At 45.1% G+C, this 24,509-nt stretch overlaps 1 long non-coding RNA gene across 1 annotated transcript; it reads right to left on the bottom strand.

Moving 5' to 3' along the window:
• Positions 1–4,080: 4,080 nt before the first annotated feature.
• LOC109318133 lies at positions 4,081–13,184 on the bottom strand. The gene is made up of 3 exons (XR_002103192.1): positions 13,172–13,184; positions 6,876–6,981; positions 4,081–4,945 (listed from the first exon to the last, which is right to left on the bottom strand). It is a non-coding gene; the product is annotated as an uncharacterized LOC109318133 (long non-coding RNA).
• Positions 13,185–24,509: the final 11,325 nt, after the last annotated feature.

Genomic DNA, 24,509 nt, shown 5'->3' with positions numbered 1-24,509 from the left:
ATGCTTATCTTGCCGGGCTCCTATGACCCCAGCTGACTTCCTGCCCTTTGGGCGGGGGGCTGGACTCAATGATCTTCTGAGGTCCCTTCCAGCCCTAATGTCTATGAAATCTATGAAGCGCTGGCTGTTTATAAAATCTTTACCTTTGCAGAAAGCCAAAATATGCAGTTAAGTGTTATACTGTCCAAATTTGATGAGTACTGCATGCCAAACTAGAATGAGACCCTTAAAAGACACATAGTTTTTATGTGTGAACAGACAACAGGAGAAAAGTATAAATCAGTATATTACTGAACTAAAGAGACTGAGTAAGAGCTGCGCGTTTGGGAATGAGTCAGAATCTTTGATTAGAGTTAGGATTATTTGTGGCACTGCAGACACTGCATTACAAGAAAGAAAAAGTCTCCCTTGCGCAAAAGCCTAAGAAGAGGCTGTCCAAACCTGCAGCGCAGCAGAAAATGTGAAGACCCAAGCTGCAGAGCTGAATGCACCAAAAGTGGTTGTCTGTGCAGTAGGCATGAAAGAGTGTGGCCAGAAGAAACCACTTCACAGAATGCAATTTTCCACTGACAAGGAGAATGCTAAGGGACAGAGAGCAAACAAATAGATGTGTACCAAGTGTGAAAAGGCAACATGGGCCCAGACATTGTACTGCATCTGTTTTAACTGTAACAAGAGGAACCATTTTGCCAGGTGCTGCAGATCTCTCTCTCAAAACCTCAAGTGCATATATTGAGATTTTTTATAGATGTGGTTGAATCAAGCAAAATTAGTGAGAGGGACTGGATTTTGCCAGTGAAAGCAAGGAATGGTGGTTTCATTTAAATTGGCTATTGGAGCACAGGTTAATATTTTACCAGAGCATGAAAATTAAAAGTGAGCCCACAACAAACATCAAAATTACTAGCTATTCAGAAGAAATATACAAGTGAAAGGAAGATGCATTGCTAGCATCTAATATAAAAACAGAGTATGCAAACTCATTATAGTATTCAAAGAGATGACACCAATTTTGGGTCTGACAGTTTGTGAGAAACTGAACCTAATTAAGTGTGTGCTTGTAGTACAAGAAGCACTATATTTGTGCCTCCTAATGATCCTCTTGGCCATCACAGCCCAAATTTGGACATTTTTTGGTTGCACTGAAGCCTCATTGTTTCAAAATGCAGAAAGCAAGCATGTCTTTCTAGGAAAAAATGTACCTACAGGCACAAATGCAAATATTATCATGCAGAAAGAGGAAACCAGCCTCAGCGGCTGTAACTAATGAATGTCCTTGTGCTTTTTGCAGAAACATAGCTTCCAAAAGTGCAAGTCAGTTGGATCCCAGGAAAAGGACTCAAGTCTATCAAACTTGGAGAAAAAGCTTCCCACCAAAAAGAAATCAGAAACTGGATCTGATACACTGTCAGTCTGAAAAGAAACCTCCTGAAAGACTCGCAGAGGCTTGCTAAAAACTGCAGGAAAGGGGGAACAGGAAAGTAAGTGGTAAGAGTGAAGTGCTAGTAACCTCTCCTTTGGAGATGGGTGTGAATTGATTTTATAATGATTGTAGAAGAGAAGATATGGCAATCACTTTTTAGTTTAGAGACAGTCCCCTACTTAAACTACAGAGGTTGGGAATCGGGAAATAGTTCATTAGTTAAGCTAGAGCCAAACAAAGGGTCTGCAGAAGTTGCCTACTGCTCTACAAATAAAGTTTCGTGTTAGTTCTTCTCATTCCTAGTATACCTACTTTTTACTGCACCTGGTGGTCAATATAATTGGTAGAGGATTTCCTCTGATACAAAGGAATTTTGAGTACTATAAAGCCAGCCACCCATATGAAAGAGGGGACTACTTAGCTGAGGCAGCCCTTGGCTGCAGCAAGGTTTGATTTCTGGCTAGTACAGGATCACAGAAATAGAAATATGGGTTAGGTCTTAAGTTTGGAGCAGGTGAGGATTTAATTTAATAGGAGTTTTCTAGCACAATGCTTTGTTTTTGGACAGCCAGGGCCTAACTTGGTTTTTTACCTATTTACTCTTATTATCTCTAGTAGAGTTACTTTCAGGCCTGAAGTCGGCTGCAAGTGACTGTTAGAGACAGCTGAAACAGCAAAGCAGTTCAATGATACATTCCTTAAACCCCATTTATTTCTTGCAGTTACCTAGGCAACAATAATGGACATGGTCCTCCTCATAGGCCCTTTACACCACTCCAGCAGTGAATAGGGCTGTAAAGAAGCCTCTTGGGGATCTCCTTCAGTACAAGAGAAACATGTGGCTGTTATATGTATCTCTTCATTTCTCTCTTTACAATCCCTGGTGTAGAGCTGTGCCAGAGGGGAGCCCCGGGAGAAGGGATGTGTTGGAGGCAGGATGGGGAATGACTGGACCCGTGTTGCATTGGCCACTCCCCCTTACAAAAGCAATATGCATCTTGCTTTGTCCCCTGAACCTGTGCTTTTAGTGCTTTGCCACCTGAGAAGTGCCAGCCAACATCTGACTCGTTCTTCAACAGCTTCTGTGATTTGAACTGTATTTTTACCCGGTGTACTTTTCTGTGTGTGTAATCCGGGTGTACCTGGCTGTGTATTCTCTTCTTCAATTGAAGAAAGATGCTAGCAGGGTAGGTGTGCTGTGTGGGAAAACTGCTGGCAGCATGCAGTTTCCCCTTTCCCCTATAGAGAGACAGACCAACACACTCTATAACTTAACTGTATGCAAGCTTATTAATATTACAATATAAATAAGAAAAAGATGAAAAGATTATACACACACATCATTTACAATAACAAGGATTATAGGCAATATTTACACAGCTCTATACCTCTCTTAGGATACAGTTAACTATTATAATAATATTCTAACCTAAGTTTCAACAAATGTTTTATAATCTTAAACACTATAAAAAATTAAATCTACTTAGATATTAAATATATATCTACAAATATATATATACACTCTATCAAATCCTTAGCCTCATAATATCAGATTAAGGATTTCAATATAACTCAATAATTTTGGACTTTATCAATTTATACTTATAAAAAAATGAAATATAAGCCACACAATACCTGGTGCCCACTCACAAAATATAAGGTGCAACACCATTGAATATCATTAACTCCTATAGGAACTCCAAGGCCCAGGCTATTGTGGAGCCTTGGCTGCATTCCTGTGGCCATGGGGAGAGCTCCCCTGGTGCCCTTCTGGCTTTTCCTAGCCCAGCCAATATATCCTTTAACCCAAAATAAACGTTCAATCTTGGGGAGCCCTATCCTTTTGGGCTTCCCCTTCAGTGGTCGACTTCCCTGACCCAGGTGGATTCTCCTTCCCCTGTGGGAATCACCTTCCCCGGGAACTCTCAACTCCAGGGAGCTGGGTGAAGGATCCTCATCTTTCTCCCAACAAGTTTCCACCTCTTCTGCTGAGGCTTCAGCTGTTTCTGGCTCTCTCTGGGCCCACTGTCACCAGTGGCCCTGTGCACCATGGTATGCACTGAGGGCTTTACTCTTCTGCTTGGGGTTGGGGCCCCAAGACACCTTGCAGGGTTCAGGGTCTCGGTTTCAACTGGGTCCCTCCATCCAAGGCTTCAGCTTCAGACGCCTGGCCTCATGCCAGTGGGGAGGTGGGGGTAGTAGTCCCCAGCTGCCCCACATGGCTCCCAGGGCCTGGGTCTGCTCCCAGACCCTCCATGCAGTGCCACCTGCACTGAGTCTTCCTGGCCTCGTGCCAGGGTTTGGAGACCCGAGCCACCTCATATAGCTCCAGGGCCTCGGTCCCACTTGGACCATGCCATGAACCAAGATCCTGTCCGCTTACCAGGGGTTGGGGACCCGAGCTGTCTTGTGCAGCTCCCAGGGTCCTGGTCCTTCTTGGACCCACTGTGCAGTGTTGCCTGTACCAATCCCTTGGCCTCATGCCAAGAGTTGTGCACTTGAGTCGCCTCATGCAGCTCCCAGGGTCCCGGCTCCATGCACCACTTGTGCATCGCACCTCTGGCCACACACCGGGGTGCAGACCTGAGCTGCCTCATACAGCTCCAGGGTCTAACACCGTGCACCGTCATCATACTTCTCAGCAGCACAGATGTGGGTCGCACCGCTTGCCACTCCCATCTGGCGAGGAGGCCTTCGGGCTCTTCAGGGATACTGCTCTGCCCTGCTGGGCAGCTCTCCCCAGCTCCTCTTAGTCCTGATCTCTTCCCCATCCTTTGACACAGTGTGTCTATGTGCCAGGGATGCTGGTTTTTTATACCCTTCAGAGGGTCTGCCCCCCTGCCCCCGGATTGCAAGAGGACCAATCAGGGTGAGGTGAAGTATAGCCCTCCCCCAGGTCCAGGCTTTTTGCCTTGCCCCAAGCAGGAGCAGGACAGCCGCTCCTCCACCACCACCTGATTGGAGATGATGTCCCACCAATAGCTCGAAGCCCTTTCAATCCAGCAAGCCAGGCTCCTACCACCATGGCCGCCACATGTGATTAAGCTTTTTGTGTTAGTGACTTTGCCTTATTACAGATTTTGTGAGGGCTCATGTAGACTTTTCCTCCTTAATAAGCAATCCATAGCCACAGCAAGCATTCTGGATGCATGGGTAGCTTTCTAAATGAGCCAACTAGAAATCACCCTTTATTAGATCTGTGCAGTCGTGCAAGGCAGTCCAGGTACTGGCCTCATATTTTGTGGAAAGAACATGTCCTTCTACTGTGACAACAAAGGGCAAGTTTGGTGTCCCTCATGTAGCAGTAGCATGCCACCTGAATCCAGCGCAACGTTCAAGGCCTGGGCTTCCCTGGTTCAGGTTCTCAGCTGTTGGAATGCTTCTGGAAGCAGTTTTTATCCCCATAATTTTCAGAGCATTTTCAGCTGTTTTCAAAGTGTTATGTCTTCTAGCTGCTTATTCAGAGGCCCGATCCAAAGCCTATATAAAATACTGGGGATCTTCCAGTTGGATGTTGGATCCCTATGTTTGTGATTAGATTATACAGCATTTGATACAGTGTTACACAGCCAGCTGGACATTCACTAGACACTGGATTTGGATCCCACCAGGCCCATGTATTTCTAGCATTTTTTTGAGTAGGTTGCAGCAGTGGTTCTTTCGTTGCCCCCTCTGGTATACCTTGCCACAAACCCACCCATGGGTACCCCTGGAGCTCTGAGTTTCTTCCCACTGTCCTGCTGCCTGTCCCAAGGAACGGATCAGGGTTTGCCCTTGTATAACTCCTTACGCCCCCCGAAGCCTCAGATCCACTGCTCTTATACCAGACCTCACAGCAGCAACAAGGAAATCTCTGCCAGCTCCTGGTGGTTTCCATTTGGGTTGTGAAAGAAACGTTAGGTCCCCCTTTCCGTAGAATGCATATCACTCTCTCAGAGACCACTCTTTACCATAAGCAACCAATAAGGTGACAAAACAACACAAGGTTTAATATATAGGAGAAGAGAATCATACAAGAACAACTGACCTTAAAATCTGAAGACAGAACAGAAAGGCCAGTAAAGTTTTGTATCCTCTCATCTGACTATTACCCAATCTTTCAGACACCTGGCAGTATTTTCAGAAATCAGCCTTCCTGCTCATCCTGCCAGCCCTGACTCCTGCCTGACCCTGGCCAACTCATAGATAGACCTTAAAATACCTTCTAGCCAGCCTCCCCTTCCCTGCCTCCTGCCCTATCAGCATTGTTCTAATTATTCATAAGTCTCAAAATCTTTTAGAAATTTCTCTCCCTAGGGCATCTGGCCTTCCTCTGGCTAATGGGCCATGTCTCTCAGACAGTGATGGATTAAGATTTAGTGAGGCCCTGGGCAAACAGAAAATTGGAGGCTCCCCACACCCTAACATAAGCATGAATGTTCAAGGGGAGACATGGGGGTGCCCTGTGGGGCTGGGGAGGAGGGAGAGGCCCTGTGGCCATGGCTGAGGCAGGGGCTCACTGATGACGTGGTGTCTGGTGGCTTGGGAGTAGCTGTCGTGGACCACATAGCTCTCCACCTGCAACTCTGTGGACCCATGGATATCGGTGCTGTAGCAGGTCAGCCCAAGCCTGACCCTGATCTCAGAGATGTTGGGTCTGCTGGGCACAGACAGCCATTGCTGGTGGCCACTGTTTCCCTGCCCAGCCCTGCCTGGAGAGCTGCATCTGTCCACCCACCCGTGGAGCCTTGCTGGTGCTAGTGCTGCAGACAGTACACAGCCTGGGCACCCAACACGAGGTGAGGAGGCTGCCTCAGCTTCAGGGCCACCAGGTAGGGGTGTGTGCCAGGCAGCGCCACCAGGCCCCCAACCACGCACCTGTGGTGCAACTGGCAGTACAGGTAGCACTACCTGCAGCCTCGGGAGGGGTCCTTACTGGTCACTGCATGCATTGGCTCTGCTTTAGGCTTGGCCTGGTGTCTCGTGTCCTCCGGTGCCATGTTGCCAGCTCGTCCCCTTTGAATTTTACCTACGGATTGCCAGGGGCCATGTGGGCCCATGTGTTAATCTGCCCCTGCTCTCAGATACCTTTGCTATTGCAAGGTTGATTTTTCCCATTACAAGCAAGCACTGCCTTTAGAACCCATCCCCGTAGTGGCTCCCTCTGTCTGCTGTTGGCAGTGGCAGTTCTCTGCCTTGAAACACTGACAAGAAGAGCAACTTACTTAGCAGTTTCACTTACTACCTTTTCCTTAAGTACTCATCCCTCAGTTCCTTTGACTAAACCACATCCAAAATCACAGACATATATACAGACAGCATAACATAATCTACATAGTGATAAAAGCAATACACAAATGGATACAGCAAACACTGACTTTTCAACAAGACCACACATGCTACATTAGTGTAACAAAAAGGAGAACATCTCTGTGACACCCCATGTTCTCCTCCAATGGGGTTTGTGACTTACCTCTTGGGCAAAGACTCTAGAAATGGGACTACGTGGCTCAGCACTTTAGCAGCCAGGACCAGCGCTGACTCTCAGATTTGCTAGTAGCACTCTGGATTTAGTTAATCTCTTCAAGGACTATTAAGAACAAACAGAACCACAGTCTTTAAGAGCTCCAAAATGCTTCACTTTAACTAGCACAGAAAGTACACAGATGTAGAAAAAACAATAAACCCCTGCATGCATTTTCATGCTGTAGGTTGCTTACCACTCCCAAGCATTCTTTGAGCTTCCATCAGACTCTCTTAAGGATCTCTTAAAGATCCTCGGTTCTACACATAGTTAGTTCTCTGAATCACAGTTGTTTTTCCCCTTTGCAGCTATATTTCTTCTTTCTTGGTTGGTCCAGAAATTATAAAAGCATTCCCATTTGTTTCCAGTATTGTCAGCCTCAACAGATCACAATCGTGAATCAGACGGTCTCAAGTGATAAGATATTTCTTAAGCCTTGAGATTCGTTTTAATCAAATCATGCTTTTTAAGGGTTTTTTAAAAACTCCTTCCTACTCCTGTGACAATATGTGTGCACATACTAATTTCAAGTTGAAAAGTCAGCCTCTGCTGGCCGCAAAAATAAACTCTTCCCGACTGTTAAAATGGAGGCTGCGCACACCCCCTGCTTGCATTCAAGATAGGAAACAGTTATTCCATTGTCTCTAGCTTGCCTTTCTCCTGTCCTATGTCCCCACCTTTCCTATATGTTGCTTTCCTGTACAAGATCTCTGAAATGGGGCTGAAAAATGAACAAAGAATGTCCAAATTACACCAGGAAGTTTCTCCATGTATCAAGCCTTCCAGTTATTTTTCAATAGAGATTCATAAAAGTTGCAAAGTTCTTTACAAGTAATACATTTATTGCAGCAGCAACTATCTTCTTTACTTGAAAAGCCTTAACCTATACAGAAAGTATTATAATTCTGTAGAGTAGTTATATTTAGGATCTTTATTTTTAATATAACCAATTCTCATGTATTCAAAACATTTAAAAGCAAATATTAAATAATTCTTTGCATAATTTTGATTGCCTATATGAATATGTAAAATATCTATTTATTTAACAAAATTATTTAAAAATAACTCAGTAAGTGGTTCTCAACCTTTTCAGACTCAAGGCACCCATTGGAAAATGCCATCTCTCCCCTTCACACATTTTTTGACTATGAGAAGAATAATAGGGCAGTTCTTCTGTTGCAAAAAACTTAAAAAGAATACAACAGGTCAGAGTGTTTTTGACAGTATGGATTCTGATTTGAAGTCTCTGGGTTTGTCTTGTGAATCATGTACAGGTGTTTGCACACTTAACACTGCTAATATTGTGCAGCACCCTGTGGCACCCCTAAAAGGATGTCACAACATCCGAGGTTGCCTGGTTGAGAATCAGCAGTCTTAGTCATTAAGATGAATTTGTATTTTAATTATCTTTCCTTTCTATTGTCCTGTGATTTGTCTTCTTCTCTGGAGGTGTGTGTACACATGATGATGTCATTGTGTACAGATGATGAAAATTTCCCTTTATGTGGCTTAATGACATCACACATTACACATATGAGAGTTTTGGGGGTTTTAAATGACTTTGCATCATTGCAAAATAATTCCACCAAAGAAGGCAGTGGGGACAGTGCATGGGGTGCAGGGCTGCCTGGTTGGGATGCTATCTTCCCATAGTCTGCCACCCCGTGCACCACCCCTGCTGCCTTTTCCAGCTGCCAGCACACCCAGCTGCCCTCCTGCTGCCTCCCCACATTACCTCAGGAGCAAGCCAGCCTGTTCCCAGGCAGCCCCAGGAGTCCTGCTAGCTGCAGGAGCCTGCTGAAAGAGGCAGCGGTGAGGGGCCCAATCCCTTTTTTCTGTGGAGCCTGCCTGCTTCTCCAGTGGCAAGCTGACAGACTCATGGCCCCCCAGCTGTGGGAGAAGTGGGTGGGCTCTGCCAAAAAAGGAAAAAAGGCTCAGGGCCCTCGCTACTTCTGCTTTCAGCAGGCACCTGCCAGGACAACAACATGTATAAAGTGATAGAAAAATAAAACCCACCATTTTAATTAACAACTCACCATTTCAATTTAGGGGGCATTGAATGCAACCCTAAAGACTAAAACCCTGTCATGTGTGCAAGTGCCTGGGACCTCAACAGCAGTTTATCAGCTGTTTTCTTGTCACCCCAGGATACAGGCTGAGTGGAAGGCAGCAGGCAGAAGACAAAGTAGAGCAAGGAGTCCTAGAAAAGCTGCTCTTGGTTAAGAGACAAAGAATCCCTGGCACAATAGAAGGCAGGGGATTTTTGCTCCTAAGTCTGTTACCAGACCTCTTGGGACATCACCCAGCCCCAAATACTGCAGGAACGAAAGAGTCTCTTGCCTCATTGCAAGAGCTCTTCACTCAGGTACCATTACCTTGTGACTTAGGACCGGTGCATGAAAGATGGCAATTCTGGTAGTTTTAGAGGGAAGCCTCCTGCCTACAGATGACAGTTTTCAGCTTCAGATGTTCCATCTGAATTCTGCATGCAAAAGTGTGTCCTTCCTACTGGCTGCCTCCTTCCGGTCAGCCGACTGGGTGCAGGTGCCAGCTAATTCCCTCATTAGCCTGCTGCCCGAGCAGCCTGCAGCTGTGGAGCTCTACCTCAGCTCCGGGCTCTCTAGCTAGGCTGTTCCTGCTCATAAAGGAGCGGGAGATGGTGTCCACCTTGTATATCATAGTCTAGCTGGGAGAGCATTCATCCAGGAAGTGAGTCCCTTGGCCCTCCTCAGCCTGGAAGGCTTCCAACTCATATCTTTCAATCCTGAGGTGAGTGCCCTGATCCACAGTTTGTAGAACAGCCTGGCACTGTATAGACAGCGTGAGAGAGTCTTTGGGTCAGGAAGAGGATAAGCCGGGGCAGGCAATTATTTTGGGCAGAGGGCCACTTACTGAGTTTTGGCAAGCCATTGAGGGCCACATGACAGGCAGCTGGGGGCAGATAAATATTAATTTTCTAAATTTTTTAGGGGCTCTATGGGCCAGACAGAATGGCCTGGCAGGCCACATCCAGCCCCCAGGCCACGTTTTGCACACCCATGGTAAGCAGTCTCTGCAGCCGAATGTGATTAGGACACTCGGCTGGAGTTGAGGGGAGGAGACACCTACATTGCAGTCCCGGCTGTCAAGATTTTTTTGTGGTTTTTCACAATGGCTTTCAATATAATCATTTTGAAAACAAGAATTCAGATTTTGATGAAATAACATGAAAGGACTCAAAAGAAAGTAAAGATTTTGAAATTTTCTCATGTAATGTTTTTCAATTCACCAGAATTTTGCCAAAGTAAAAACTGGTGGGAGAGCAGAATTAAGGCCACACACAAATAGCTTTAAATAGTTTACATGTCTACTGTAATGGTTTGGACAGTTTGCTTGAAAATAGAAAAAATGTTTTATTTTATGAAGAGGTTGTGCACTTTATTTTGTTATTTCTTGAAGGACAGTGTGTATGAATACGTTTATTGTTATTTTTGTGGTACTTAGCAACATGCATTATGTTTTAAACCATCTTCTTTGTCAGGGAGACACAGGAATGGGAAAGCAGGAAGCAAATGAAAGAGGTCATGAAGTGTGTGGATGAAATCTGCGAAGGAAAGATTAGGGTGCTCCAGAAAGGGATGGCTAAAATCAGCCCTTTTTAATCAAAATCTTAATTTCTTTCTTAATTTTATTGATGCATGCAGCTGCTATCTAAATAGTCTAATTCTGTTTACATTTTCTCTTATACTGACTCCCTAAGAGAGGCTGCATAGAGCTCTGTATAAGCTTAGCTGCAAAGTCTCCTACAGCAGAGGACTTACCATATGCAAAAGAGGATTCTACTGGGACATTTTTCAGAGAAACAGAATCATGACTCAGTAAAAGAAAGTTTCAATTAAATGTCTTCCCCAAATCATGATGAGCAACCAGGACTAAGCATTCAATACAGTTTCAAAAGTGTGGAAAAAAGAGGACTCATTACCTGAAGAATCATCTGGTTTTGATGACCTGGAATTGTGACCTGTAAGGTTAGCATTAAGGGGCTGTTTTCTCATTGTTCTTACCTCTGCTTTGTAATGACAGTGTTCTAGTGCTCTTAATGCATGATAGGAGTGAGATCTTGGTTCTCTATCCCTCCACTGGTCCAGAGGCAAACATTTCTCATGGCAGAAAGGTCAGAGGCAAATATTTTTTGTGGCCTCTGGACCAGTGAAGGGATAGAGAACCAAGATCTCACTCCAACAAGCCACCAGTGTGTTTCTGGCATCTTTGTGTGACTCCATCTATCTAGAAGCTATGCCATGGGAGCTCAAAGGGCACTCTGGGAAGCTACCAGCTGCTCAGTGAGTAGCAGGGGTCAGCTAAAGGCACAGAGGCTGCCTATACATGTGCTCAAGAGTACGGGGGATCATTTTAATTAATATGGTTCAGCTGCTCTAATTAAAATGGCTCACCATCCCATATATTATGCCCCTGTGAGTTTGGAAATATTTGTGGGATCTAAAGGTCATTTGGCAAAGTTTAGATAAAGTACTACCCTGGCCATTTTGAAACTTGGGGAGGGGGGCTTAATACACGTGGTGGTGGAGCGTTCTAATTAGAACATGGACCAGGCTTGATGAATTGTTTTCTGAGGGATGCCACATGTGCTGCTACAGAGCTGAGAGTCACAGCACCCGGATAAGGAGTTTACACATAGGGATGAAGATTAATTAAGTCTGCTCTGATGCGTTCTAATTAGAATGTGAATGAGCACATGTATAGGCAGCCGGGACTGTTTCTATGCGCCTCCAGTCACTGCAGGGCAGGGGTAGGAGCCTTAATTTGTGGAGTAACTCTTCTGGCAAAATGCAAGGGCTTTCAGTGTGAATGAATTCACAGCTTTGCCAGGAGAACTCAAGAAATGCTGGCAATACTTAAATAATGTTTGCTTACCCAAGGGCATAATCAAGGGTTTGGGGTGGGGGGTGGTGGAAAGGGGGAGACAGGTGTCAGCCCCAGGTGCCAACCCTAGCTGCTGGCCTGACCATTACTGTGCCCTGGGGTAGTGCCACTGGCCAGGGTGCAAATCTGCTCTGTGTTGACTTTTGAAGGTGCTTTGAGGACTTTGGATTTTACTGGAGGCTTTTACTGGAAACCCCCTCAGAAACTGCATTCGTGGCAGAGGGAGCTTATAAACTAGGGACTGGATTCTGCCCCAGGGATAGTCAATAAAAGTTTCATGAACATTTGAGGAGAGTTTAAAGAAATATTTTACCTTGGAGAGAGAGGACAGAAATATAATAAAGGAAACAATGTGGAAATATGCATAAAAGACTCAAAACCAGAGACTGGTGATTTGGAGCTTTTCTAACATCAAGGTTTCTTTGTTGTGGGTCTCTATCCTATTACCATCCTTGAAACAGTCACATCCTGGGGATTCCTCACTGTTCCTAAAATGGAGAGAGCAATCTCTTAAGGATGTGTCTTTGCAAATTTTCTTTAAAACTGGCAGACTGGAAAGTCTCTATGACTCCTGTGAACACTGAATCTGGGGCAATGCTGAAGAGAACCAAGAACCAATACTAGAGAATGAGGGAGCTGAGGCTAAGTATACAGTTAAGAAGCACACGGTGGAAGTACTCTAACTTTCAAGCTTTACTCTAAGTGCCCATGGGTAGGTTGGAAGGAAGCAGAACACACGTTAGCCCTTATGGCCGTGGGGAGGGAGGGTAGGTTAGAACCTGCCTGCACGGCCTGAACCTAGCAGGTAGGAGGGGGCTTTTGCACGCCTCTCAATGTGCCCCAGGGTTTTCTGGACTGCCAATGACTCTCAAGTGGAGCTGAATGGCTGAACCACCCCTGTGGCTGGTGGGGACATCATGTGCCCACCTGGGCAGCAGCTTATCATGGCCACGAGCCATCAGCCAGCCACCCCGCACCTGCCAAGTGCGTGTATTGGACACCTGGGTTGTATGTGTGTGTATCCCAGCTGCTTGGGTTCTGTATATGTGTATTTGGTGGGGGGGTGTCTAGGATGCCTGTATTTCCCCCCGCTTCTCCCCCACATCCACTGATATTAGTGGTTCCAGTCACGCACAGCGGTAGGCTGTGCAGATCAGCAAAGCCCTGGCCGACTAACTCGTCACCCATGTGGACCTGGAGCCCTTCCTGTATGAGTAGGGTTGGAAGGCTTTAAGTGCTCCTGCCCTGGCATGGGGCTGTGGGTCTCCAGCCGTGGGTTCCTCTGCCCCTGTGTCCCAGGCACTATTGCCTACAACCCACACCACATCCCTTCTCCTCTCCCTCCCCAACGCCCCCAGGGGCACATACCAGGGAATGTGTAGGGGAATGTGCAACAAGGAAGAAATGTGCCTTATTTTAATTAAGTGTTGGAGCTAATAAATACGTTAAAAGTTTGGCAAACAAAAGCCATGCAATTTTGCCTGCTCTGGAACTTGGAGCCATCTTCTCAGTTAACACTGAGAGAGTGGGGAAAGACCCTAGATGCAGTGGGCAATTATGCCATGGGGGGGTGGGGGGAAGGAGAGGGCAGTTGCAGGTCTCAACTTAACAAACATGTAAGCTTGGGGTGGCGAGGGGAATGCCGTACACAAAACAGCCACCCCTTGGTTTAGTTAAATGTTGCAGCTGCCAGATGTTTTGTGTGCATAATAAAGACAAACTGGAACGTTGCCTGCTTCAGAACTTGGATCAGAGCCCAGGGGGCTGTGCATCCTCAAAGAGGCTGTGCCGCTCTCCATGCAGTGGGACGCGGGCCCTCAGTGGCCTGGCCCAGACTGCCCCCCATTCATTCTGAGCATTCCTGCCCCCTTCTGGGACCGTGCTGAAACCTCTTTGGGGCCCTGTGTCTATGAAGGTGACTGCCAGCAGCTGGGGCTCCTGTGTTGGCTGTGGAAGGCTAGCTGAATCTATGTCAGCCCTGGCATTGGGTTTGGGGCAGCCTGGTCCCCCTTCCCTCCCCATTGCTTCTCCCCAGACTGAGCCCGACCAGATGCTTTCCTGGTTCCTTGGATCACAGATCAGTAGCTCCAATGCACCATATCTCCTGGTCCAAGGCTTCCCCTGCACCTCAGCATCTCCTAATCAATGCTTGGTATGGAGCATTCCCCCATGACCTCCATCCAGCCCCCACCATGGGATTCTTGGTTGTTCCAGGAAGGAGTCCCTGGATCAGGACTCTCTATGCCAGGGATAGGCGACAGCCTGCTCCACCACTTTGGCCTGGGAGGGCTACTGTCTTTCTTGGGGAGGTAACACTGGTGCCACTCAGGGGTGTCATAGCTGGATATCAAGTGATCCTGCTGCAACTCTCAGCAGCATGTGTGGTATCCCTCGGAGAGCAGCTGGCTATCTGTAGACCTTGTTCTTGGACTTTCGTAGCATGTTCCTGAGCCTGGGTGGCTCATTCAAGTGCTACAGCACCATAAGTGCAACCTGTCCATTCTAACCCCCACACTAAGAGTACCCTTTGTCACTAGTGCCATCCATGCACATGTGTCCAGAGCTCTGCAGGAGTCTGGGTGACCATCTTGGATCCAGCATCTTGGGCTCCATGACTGTGCCACACACAAATATGGAGTATGCAGGCAAGGGAGACACAGAGGGACCTCTGGTGAGTCCCCTGTCTGGACTCTTTACCCTGCCTTTTTCCCTGTGCAGGTCCTCATGACCTGGTGCGTTCTGCTTCCCAGCTGATGAAACCCAGATGCTGGGTTTCATTTTCTTGCTGGGGGAGTTGGGAGATCTGGGAAACCCAAATGCCAGGGCCTGGAAGGATGAGCCATCTCCAGTTCTCTGGGAGGAGAGGGAGGGAGGGAGTTGGGTGGAGTTTGCTAGAGAGAATTCACATTTCCTGCTGTGCCTTACCTGCAGTGGTGCTCATTTGTAGCTGCTCTCTCAAATGGTGCCTGGAGGATTACCAGCAAAAATGAACAGTTTTGCCTGTTGGTTACACCTCAGCTCTGGGGCTTGAAAAAAGCTTTCAGTGTACATCGGCGTCTGTTTGGGTTAGGGCTTGCATCAGGTGGATCCAGGTAAATACTCTGGCCTCTCTCAGGAAAGCAATGCAATCTTGAGGGATGGGTCAGTTATCAATTGCCCAGATTTATGGCCCCACTCAATGTAACACAGACTGATAAGCTCTCAACAGCAGTAGCAGGGGCTGAGCCTGGCACCTCTGCTTCATTCCGGGTCAGTGGCATGGGGGCTGTGGGGTGGTTGTTTGAGAGGCACGAGGTCAGTGAGGAAGATCAATAAATCAGCATCATCAGTCTTCTACCTAGACAACTGTTGAGCCAAGAGCACACTGAATATCAGAGTAGGCAACCACAGCTTTCCCCGTGAGCATACCCCAACATGGAATCACATTAAACTGTTCCCTCACCTATAAACATCATATTGAGAAGGTCATCAGTATTGAGAAAGTCTCTGCATGGGTATCTGCCTTAAGACATGGAGTACCAACTTCAAAGTGCACCAGACCACCATACTTGAAATGGTATATATCCCAGCAGATTACTGTGCACCTGTATGGTCCAGAAGTTGTCACGCTAAAAAGCTTGACACTACTTAATCACGTGCAGCAACTCATAACAGACTGCACAACTTGCATACACACAAATAAAGTACCTGCAGCCTAGGGCATTTGACTAAGAAGACAAACCCTAACCTCTTCCCTGCTGCCTGATTTCTGGGCCCGTGAAGAGCCCAGCAGGCCAGATACTGTGGCCTTGTGCATTGTGCTAAATTTAAGTAAGGGGTGGGGTAAATAGAAATGAAATGATTGTTCAGAGTAAATTGACTGACCCCTGCTCCCAGCGCTGCTGCCACCTGCCGGGAAGAGCCCAATGCAACCCTGGCCCCAACCCACAATGCAGCGCAGATCCAGGGGCATGCACTCCCTGTGCCTTCCCGGGGCGCAGGCAGCAGCGGGAGCCACCACCCTTCTCTCCACGTCCCTCACACACGAGCTGTGGCTCTGTCCCACGCCCCACCCCACCCTGGCTGGGCAGCGCCTGCTCCAGCCCCTCCCCATTCCCTCCCCATCCATGGCTCTTTCCCCTCACCCCACAGACTCATCTGCTGGGGGGTGCGCTCAGCCCCCTCCCCCAATTTTATTTCTTCCTCCACCTATGCTCACTCTCTAAATTATGATATGAAGCTAATGTACAATTTTGTAATCCAAGAAGAGGAGATTATCTATCGATCTATCTGTCTATCTATCTATCTAATACAGGCTAGATTGAGACCACTAAGAAATATATTATTAACTAAAATGATCCCAACCTGTTTTTACATTCAACAGAACACAGCCTTGGGCGGTCCCAAAAGCTTTCAAAAGTCAATAGTTTTCCTGTTGCTAGGAGGAAGAGTTTTGAAGGGTGAAGGGAAACAGAGATTCTCGAGTTGACAGTGGGATCATCATCTAAGGGTCAAGGGGGAGAGAGAGAGGAAAGATTCCTCTGCCCATTGAATGCTATTCTTGATTCACTTAAAATCTCCACTTAATGATATGATTTGAGGCTTAATCTCGGAAATGTCCAGAAGTTTCCTTTGATGGTGACATCCTATGGAGAAGAACCTCTTGAGTTCTGGTTTGAAAACAGAAAGATAAGAAAAAGGAAACGTGGAAGAAAATTCCGCCGGATTTGAGCTTGTTGGTGTATTGTTTAGTCAAATGATTTATGGACTGAAGATTAGGGAAGTCATAGCAACACAGAAATTGCCAAGTGAAATAAAACCAACACTGTGTACTCATCTTGAACAGAATCAGGGAGTCAAGCTGGCAAACAAGCTTTTTTATCTGCAGAGGCTTTGTACAAGGTGAAGCAGAGCTTTGCCTTTTGAAAATCTTTGAGCAGTGTTTGGTATTCCAATAACGGATGTGATTAATTTGACCTTGCCAATGAAATTAGTCCTTTGCATTCTCCATGCACTGTGGAATACTGCCCCTTACAATTTAGTTTCTTTTGAAGTTGACATGGTTATGCCTGTTAGAATGAGAGAACAGGTGTTGTGATTGAGCTGTTGGACAGAAACTTGGGAAATTTGGTTTCTCCTTCCAGCATTGCCATAGATCTCTCTGTGACCTTTGGTATGTCTCTTGATCTCTCTGTGCCTCACTTCTTTCTCTGTAACATGGAATAAACAATATCCCTTTTCTACTACAATATCCCATTTGTCTTATTTATTGAGGTTTTAAGGGTTTCAGGGCAAGTTCTGTCTCTTATGACGTGTTGTACAGCATTGAGCACAACACAACAGCCTTGATTGTGGATTGTTGGTGATACTATAAACAATTAATAAATAATAAGACAATAAGACAGGAACAATAAGACAGGGAGGCACACCTGGTTGTCTTATTTTGACATGTTCATGAATAGCCTATCAAGAAGGCAGTAGGTGGTTAAAAATGAAACTTTAGAACCACTTAGATTAAAGTAGAATAACTGATTGGCCTTGTATGCATAGGTCAACTGATAGCATCCCATTTGTATAAATCCTACCAGTTCCAAACTGAGTGAGGCTAGACAAATGGAGAGAAACAGCATGGTATGTGTAGGACAGAAAGTGGAAGAAGAATAGAAAACTTCATCTGCTCCGGCTGCCAAATAGTAGCAAACTGTGAGATCAGGAGAGACATACGTCAAGACTGGGGAGAAGAGCAATTCATTGAAGCAGCAATTTAGGTGCAGAAAGATTGGTCTAAGGGCTAAATTGAAAATGCGCAGCATCAATAGCTTGTCAGCATCTCTGTATAGAGCTGAATAAAGACAGCTCCTCTGAAAAGAAGAGCGGGAAGTCAATACTCTTTGACAAGTTGGTGTCTGTGAATCATTTGTGGAATCTGCCAAAATAGCGTGTGACTTTTCGGGGATGGTCTCGTCTTCAGAGTCAAATAATCAATTGACAAGTGACCAAGCAGCAACTGAAGATAAAACAAAAGGTCTTGAAGAAGTTGCAGACAGAGAATAAAACTGAGGATGGTCATCTAGCAGGGTTGCTGAACTGTTGATAGGAAGCAGAGGGGAGTGTATAGCCGGAGCTGTGTGAATATGGGTTACCCCATGTCTCTTAAAGTACAATGAAATCAAAGGTGAAGAAACAGCAATCAGAGCAGCTTTCCTTTGCTTTGTAAATCTCCATATAGGCTAGCAGTCTCTCTGATGTGAGGCACTTGTGACAGTGGATTATCCAAGATCTAATCATTCAGTGCTATCTATATGAGAGTCATTTGTTCCATTAGATACAACACTTTCGCCCCATTGGGTTATTTGCTGCTGAAACAGACTTGTATAAGCAGCATTGGTATCAGTGTTCCATACTTGTTACTGGGAGTTCATATATCATTTCCACATATCATACTGTGATTGTTTTGGTCTAACTGCTGCTCTCTAGATGGAGTTTTGCCAGGACAACTCAGTGAAGTGACATTACCTTTATCCGATTCTTATTGCAACAAGAAGGACTAACATCTCTTTTTTTTACTCAGTGCTGATGTGGTGGAATACAGCCAAATCTCTGGAAAGACTCCAAATCTGCACATTTCTCCTGCCCATTAAAAACTAATACAGCAATACCAAAACTGAGAGCACTGTTGACAAAAACATATTTTCCCATAATTTAGGATCCCAATTTACACGTAAAATGAACATTGAATACAGATTTAATTCACTTTTTACATCATCTGACAGTGCATATTAGGAATAACACCTAGTTTAAAATAAACTTGAAAGGAGCAGACTTCCGTGCACTGAATAAAGATCTCAGCTCACAATCTTGGCTTCTTCGGCACACAGCGCTAGTTTAGTTCCTAATTTCCTCTCGAGTGACTTAATGGTACTGTATTGCTTAATTATAGCAGTTGCAAACTCCATCCTCTAAGAAATATCACTGGGACCCAAACATCTGCAAGATTTTGAAGAAGGAGAATGCCACATAAAATACACACGTTTGTATTTTTTCTGTTTATTTGAGAGGCATAGTTTCTATACAATACAGATTTAAGTATAAACTAATGGTAATCCCATGTAATATAGTAAGTTCTACAGATGTCCACTCCTCTTTCCTTACAAGATTCAGGTTGCAGCAGGGTCCAGTTACTAATACTATTAGCCTTTTAGCAACACAGCAAGTGGATCATAAGACCTGGAGAGGGAATTGTCTTCCTAGGTCATTCTAGTCCAGTCCCACCTTGGCCAGGAAGGATTGTTTCCTGTTGTATATCTGTTGGTATTTTGTCAAGTTTGAGCGTAACTTTCCCAAATGATACAAACTCTACTCTTTCCCTTTGGGAATCTTTCATGGCCTATTAGATCTAACTGTTGGAAAGCTTTCTTCCTGATTTTTTTCAGTTTAAATTTTCCTTTATTTTATTGGTTTCATTCCCATTACTCTAAGTTATATGCCTTTTTATTACCTTTAATAATTCTCTCTCCCCTCACTCCTTAACATTGGAAGTGAACATTTGCAGGTGGTAAAAACAGACACCCCAAAGAAATGGCCTGAGGTATACTTGAAAAAAATGTAGGCTCTCAGAGAACAAGAGAGACAGCAAATGGAGTAGGTTACTGCTTACAAAGCAGTCTTCTACCTCTTCCAACAAATTTGGCTATATTATTTGCAGTATGTTTTTGCACTGCATCTTTGTTATGGTACTGTAAATAGCAGCTGTCCTTGGCACTGTGAAGAAGTATTGTCCTAGCAGAAGTCTAACTATGGCTTCTTGTATTGTAATGCAGAAGCAACAGACTAAATTCTACTCTGAGTTGTGCAGCTGTCAACCTGGAGTAAATCTTCTACCAGCAGTACATACAGTCTGGATTTACAATGGTGTGAATGAGTAGAATTTGCCTTAGCACATAATTGTTTTATCTGGGCAGAATGCTATATAAAGGGAACAGAGTTTGCGTGTTCTCAACATCTACAGTCTCTAAATATCATGAGGAGGAAGAAAGTTCAAAATGCTTTAATGTAGTTACTGTTGCTATAGAAACTATTTCCTGGGCATTGTATACGCAGTACATTTGTCTCACTTTGTCCCTGGCTATCAAAAAGGGGAACCATGGGGGTGTGAAATGAAGAGGTAGGGGACAACTCAAAGGTATTATAAAACAATATCTCAAGAACAGGTGTTTAAAGAGAGATGGTCAGGGAATACTGGTGTATAGTTGTGGAAGGGAACAATTTAGACTTAAGTCACACAGGACCAAATTCATCCTGATAGAGCTCCTTTGGCTTCAATGAATGAATGAATTTGTCTTATATCCTATGATGAGTTGTACTTGTACTCTCTTTCTGCCCAGACTTTGTTTAACAGAGACATGTAATTCTGTAAACTCCATTGCAAAAAAATTATTTCAAAAACCCTTATATTTTGTTGAGTGCCTGCAATGAGTGAACCATTCCCTAGTTTCTTCTGAGTTTCAGTCTCGGTTTTGGAATAAAATAATGCAAAAGTTCACAATAGAGACTAGGTATGTTGACAATGGAAACAAAACGCCAGCCTAGATGTTCCCCCCGCCACTTGGTTTCTCCAATCTCTACGTTCTAGCAAGTTAGTAAAAATGTTACAACCTGACAAGCACTGATTTTTCCACAAGGGCCCCCGCTCCATGTTCCTGAAGCAAAGCATTCAAGTGGTATCATTTTGAAGGGTGGCTTTGTGTTCCTAAGCAGTAGGTCGACAACTGCAGCAAGGTCAATAGGAGGTCAGTCAATGCTGGTCATTTGGGAGGTCAAAATGATCTCTTCTCTCCCTGGGACCACCCCCTCTCCAGATAACACTCACCTCTCCATAACAGTGTCTCTTGCAGAAGAGCAGAATTGGAGTGTGGAGTGGGGAAGGGGAATTTAACTGCTCTTGTTAATCGCTAACTTGAGTTGTGGCCACAAAACTGCCTAGACAGTGATAAGAATGCACCCTGTAGTATATAACCAGGCACTGTTATTCTCTCACTTTGTTTAAAATGCAAAAATGAAATGAAATAAATAAATAAATATACAGAAATAGCTGATGACACTCTAACCCCAGTTGGTCTTTCGCTTTGCCAAAACCTGTCAACTAGATGTAAGGAGCCTGTTGCTGCTAGTACCTCCGTTGTTGGTCTTTCTGCATCCATTCTTCTCTCCAAAGATTTCCTCTGGAACAGCAAACTGTTAGCATAAGAACTATTGAATAACTGTCTTATGAAAAACAATCCTTTCTTTCTCCTCCATATAAAAAGCACCAGAACTGGTCACTTAAATACTGCAATTTTCATTTTTTAATGAGGACATCTATATGTTCTTAAGATTGTTTAGAATTTTCTTTGTCTTTAAGGAAATTTTCCTAATTCCCCAGAGAAGGCATAGTTATGCATCCCATATTAAATCAGCTCTTTAATAAGATTTCCCGCAGGTGCTTGCTGTATGTCTATTGTAGATCACCCAGGGTATTGTTTTTTTCTGATGACTCTTGTATTGAGAAGGTTTGGGAAAAGCTTTTGTTTTTCAGATTCCCAATTAAAATGTAGTCCTGATTGCCATGTTACAAGTAGATATGGGAATATTTTTGGTTGAATAGTTTATTTATTAAGAAAAAGGCAATTTGGGGTTGACTGAAACTATTTGTAAATTCAGATCAAATTCTGTGAATAGTCCTAGCTAAAAAAAAATTGGAAGAGTTGAAATGTATATTGGTTCAGGGTTTTTAAAATAAAACATTTTCTATTTTAAAGCAAAAATTATTTTAATTTATAGTAAAAAATTAAAATGGCAATAAAAACCCCAAAATAAAATGAAATGTTTCATTTAGAGTAAAATTAATAGATTCATACATCTATGAATATTCGTAGATTTCATAGATTTCATAGACATTAGGGCTGGAAGGGACCTCAGGAGATCATCGAGTCCAGCCCCCTGCCCAAAGGGCAGGAAGTCAGCTGGGTTCATAGGATCCCAGCAAGATAAGCATCCAAATGTTCTTGAATGAGTCTAGAGTATGTGTGTGCACCACTTCTGGATGGAATCTATTCCAGGCCTTGGGGGCTCAGACAGTAAAGACATTTTTCCTTATGTCCAGCCTAACTGGTCTTGGAGGAGTTTATGACCATTGGTCCTTGTTATCCCTTGGGGCACTCTGGTGAACAGATATGCCCCCAGAACCTGATACACACCCCTTATGTACTTACAGGCAGCCACCAGGTCCCCGCTGAGCCTGCACTTCTCCACGCTGAAGAGTCCCATGGCTCTCGGCCTGTCTTCATAAGGCCTATTCTCTTGTCTTCTGATCATGTGCGTGGCTCTCCTCTGAACTCTCTCAAGCTTCTCCACATCCATCTTGAATTGTGGATTCCAGATGCAGTACTCCAGCTGCGTCCTCACCAAGACTGAGTACAGCAAGATGATGACATCCTGGGATTTACTTGAGAAGCATCTATGGATGCAAGCCAGAGTTTGGTTTGCTTTACCAGCTGCGACATCGCATTGGTGGCTCACGTTCATCTTGTGGTCAGTTATAACCCCAAAGTCTCTTTCAGCCATGGTGCTAGCAAGTGTAGCACCACAGAGCCTATAAGCATGCTGCAGGTCTTTTCCCCCTGAGATAGAGTACCTTACATTTATCACTAGCCTATCCTCAGGTGTATATGCCATGCCCCAAAGTTTAGTGTCATTGGCGAACTTAGCCAGTGCGCTTCTGACACCAATGTCCACAGTGCTGATAAAGATGTTGAACAGAACCTGTCCAAGGACAGAGCCTTGGGGGACACCACTGGTCATGGAGCACCATAATGATTCGCTACCATCGACTACTACTCTCTGGGTCTGACCTTGAAGCTAATTTCCCAGCCATCAGCCTGTGAGATAGCCGAGGCCACAGTTGGCCAGTTTTTTCAGGAGGAGTTCATGGGACACCAGATTGAAGGCCTTTTTAAAGTCCAGATATATGTCAATCTCTTCTCCTTTGCCCAGGTGATATGTCACCTGGTCATAGAAGGCACCTGGTCATAGAAGGAGATGAGATTGGTCAGGCAAGACATACCCATGACAAACCTGTGCTGGCTGTCCCTGAGGATGTTGCTCTCAGCCAGCTTATCAAGAAGGGTCTCTTTGATAATTTTCTCCAGAATCTTACCAGGGATTGAGGTCCAGCTGATGGGCCTGTAATTCCTGGGGTGTACTTTCCACCTGTTCTTGAAGATGGGTACCACATTGGCCTTCTTCCAGTTTTCAGGTACTTCACCTGAGTGCCACAAATTTTTGCATATTTTTGCCAATGGTTAGGCTATGACACCTGCCAGCTCCTTGAGCACTTTAGGGTGCAATCTGTCAGGACCCGCTGACTTGAAGGTGTCCAGCCTCTCAAGGTGTTCCTTTACAAGGTCTACACCAAGTGTTGGGTATAAATATGCCCTCACCCTGGCCATCCCACGTCATGCTAGGGTGGGTGGTCCCTTTGGGCTGATGAAAGACCGATGCAAAGTACCCATTAAGCAGGTTGGCTTTTTCCTGGGTGTCAGTTATCAGTTGCCCCATTTGGTTCAACAGGGGTCCAATGTTATCCTTGCTTCTTTTATGACTCCTTACATATCTGAAAAAGGACTTTTTATCATCCTTGATACGTGAAGCCAGATGGAGTTTGGTTGCAGCCTTAGCTTCCCTGATCCTCTCCCTGCAGGTATGGACCAATGCTCAGTACTCCTCCTTGGTGGTGATTCCAGCCTCCCATTCTTTATAAGTCTCTCTTTTGAGGCATAGGAGGTCCTCAAGTTCCCTACTGAGCCAAGGGGGTTGCTGTGCCCTTTTGCTGCCCTTCCTCTGAGATGGGATGGACAGCACTTGTGCTGTCAGGGTCGCTCCCTTGAGGAGCAACCACTCCTCTTGGGCGCCTCTTCCTGTTGAGTCATGGTCCTTTAGGGCCTCAGCAATGAGCCCCCTGAGCTTGTCAAAGTCAGTTTTCCTAAAGTCAAGGACTTCTGTATTGCTGGCTGACTTGCCAGCTTTGCGATGGATAGTGAAAGTGATCAGCTTGTGGTCACTATCACCCAGCTTTCCATCAATTCTTAGGTCACTGACTAAATCATCCCCTTTAGCCAGTACCAGGTCCAGCAATGCTTTACCTCTTCTTGGCCCATAGACTTCTTGAGTCAGGTAGAGCTCACCCCGTGAGATGTCCAGGTAGTTAAAGTCTCCCATGGTGACCAGGCACCGAGAGTGTGCAGCCTCAGCCAGTTCCCTAGCGAATTCCTGGTCCAGCTCTTGTTTCTGGTTAGGAGGTCTGTAGTAGACTCCTACCATGGTGTTCCTTGAGCCATGTTCCCCATGTATTTTAACCCAGAGGGACTCCCTGGGTACCAGTGTCAATTTGCAGGGATGTGAGCTTTCCTCAACATAGAGAGCTATACCTCCATGCCTTTTATCTGCATGATCTCTCTTGTACAGGGTATAGCCATTTATACCTGTGGCCCAGTCATAGGTGGAGTCCTACCAGGTCTCCATTATCCCTATGAGATCATAGTCTTTCTTGCTTATCAGGAGGACTAGTTCCTCCTATTTGTTTCCCAAGCTCCTGGCATTGGTGTACAGACACGTAAGTGTCTCATTGGAAGCCCTAGACTTCCT

The sequence above is a fragment of the Crocodylus porosus genome, unplaced genomic scaffold (genome assembly GCF_001723895.1).
Source record: "Crocodylus porosus isolate Cpor-Errol unplaced genomic scaffold, CroPor_comp1, whole genome shotgun sequence".
Lineage (NCBI taxonomy): Eukaryota > Metazoa > Chordata > Crocodylia > Crocodylidae > Crocodylus > Crocodylus porosus.
This window is presented reverse-complemented; position numbering and strand designations above follow the sequence as displayed.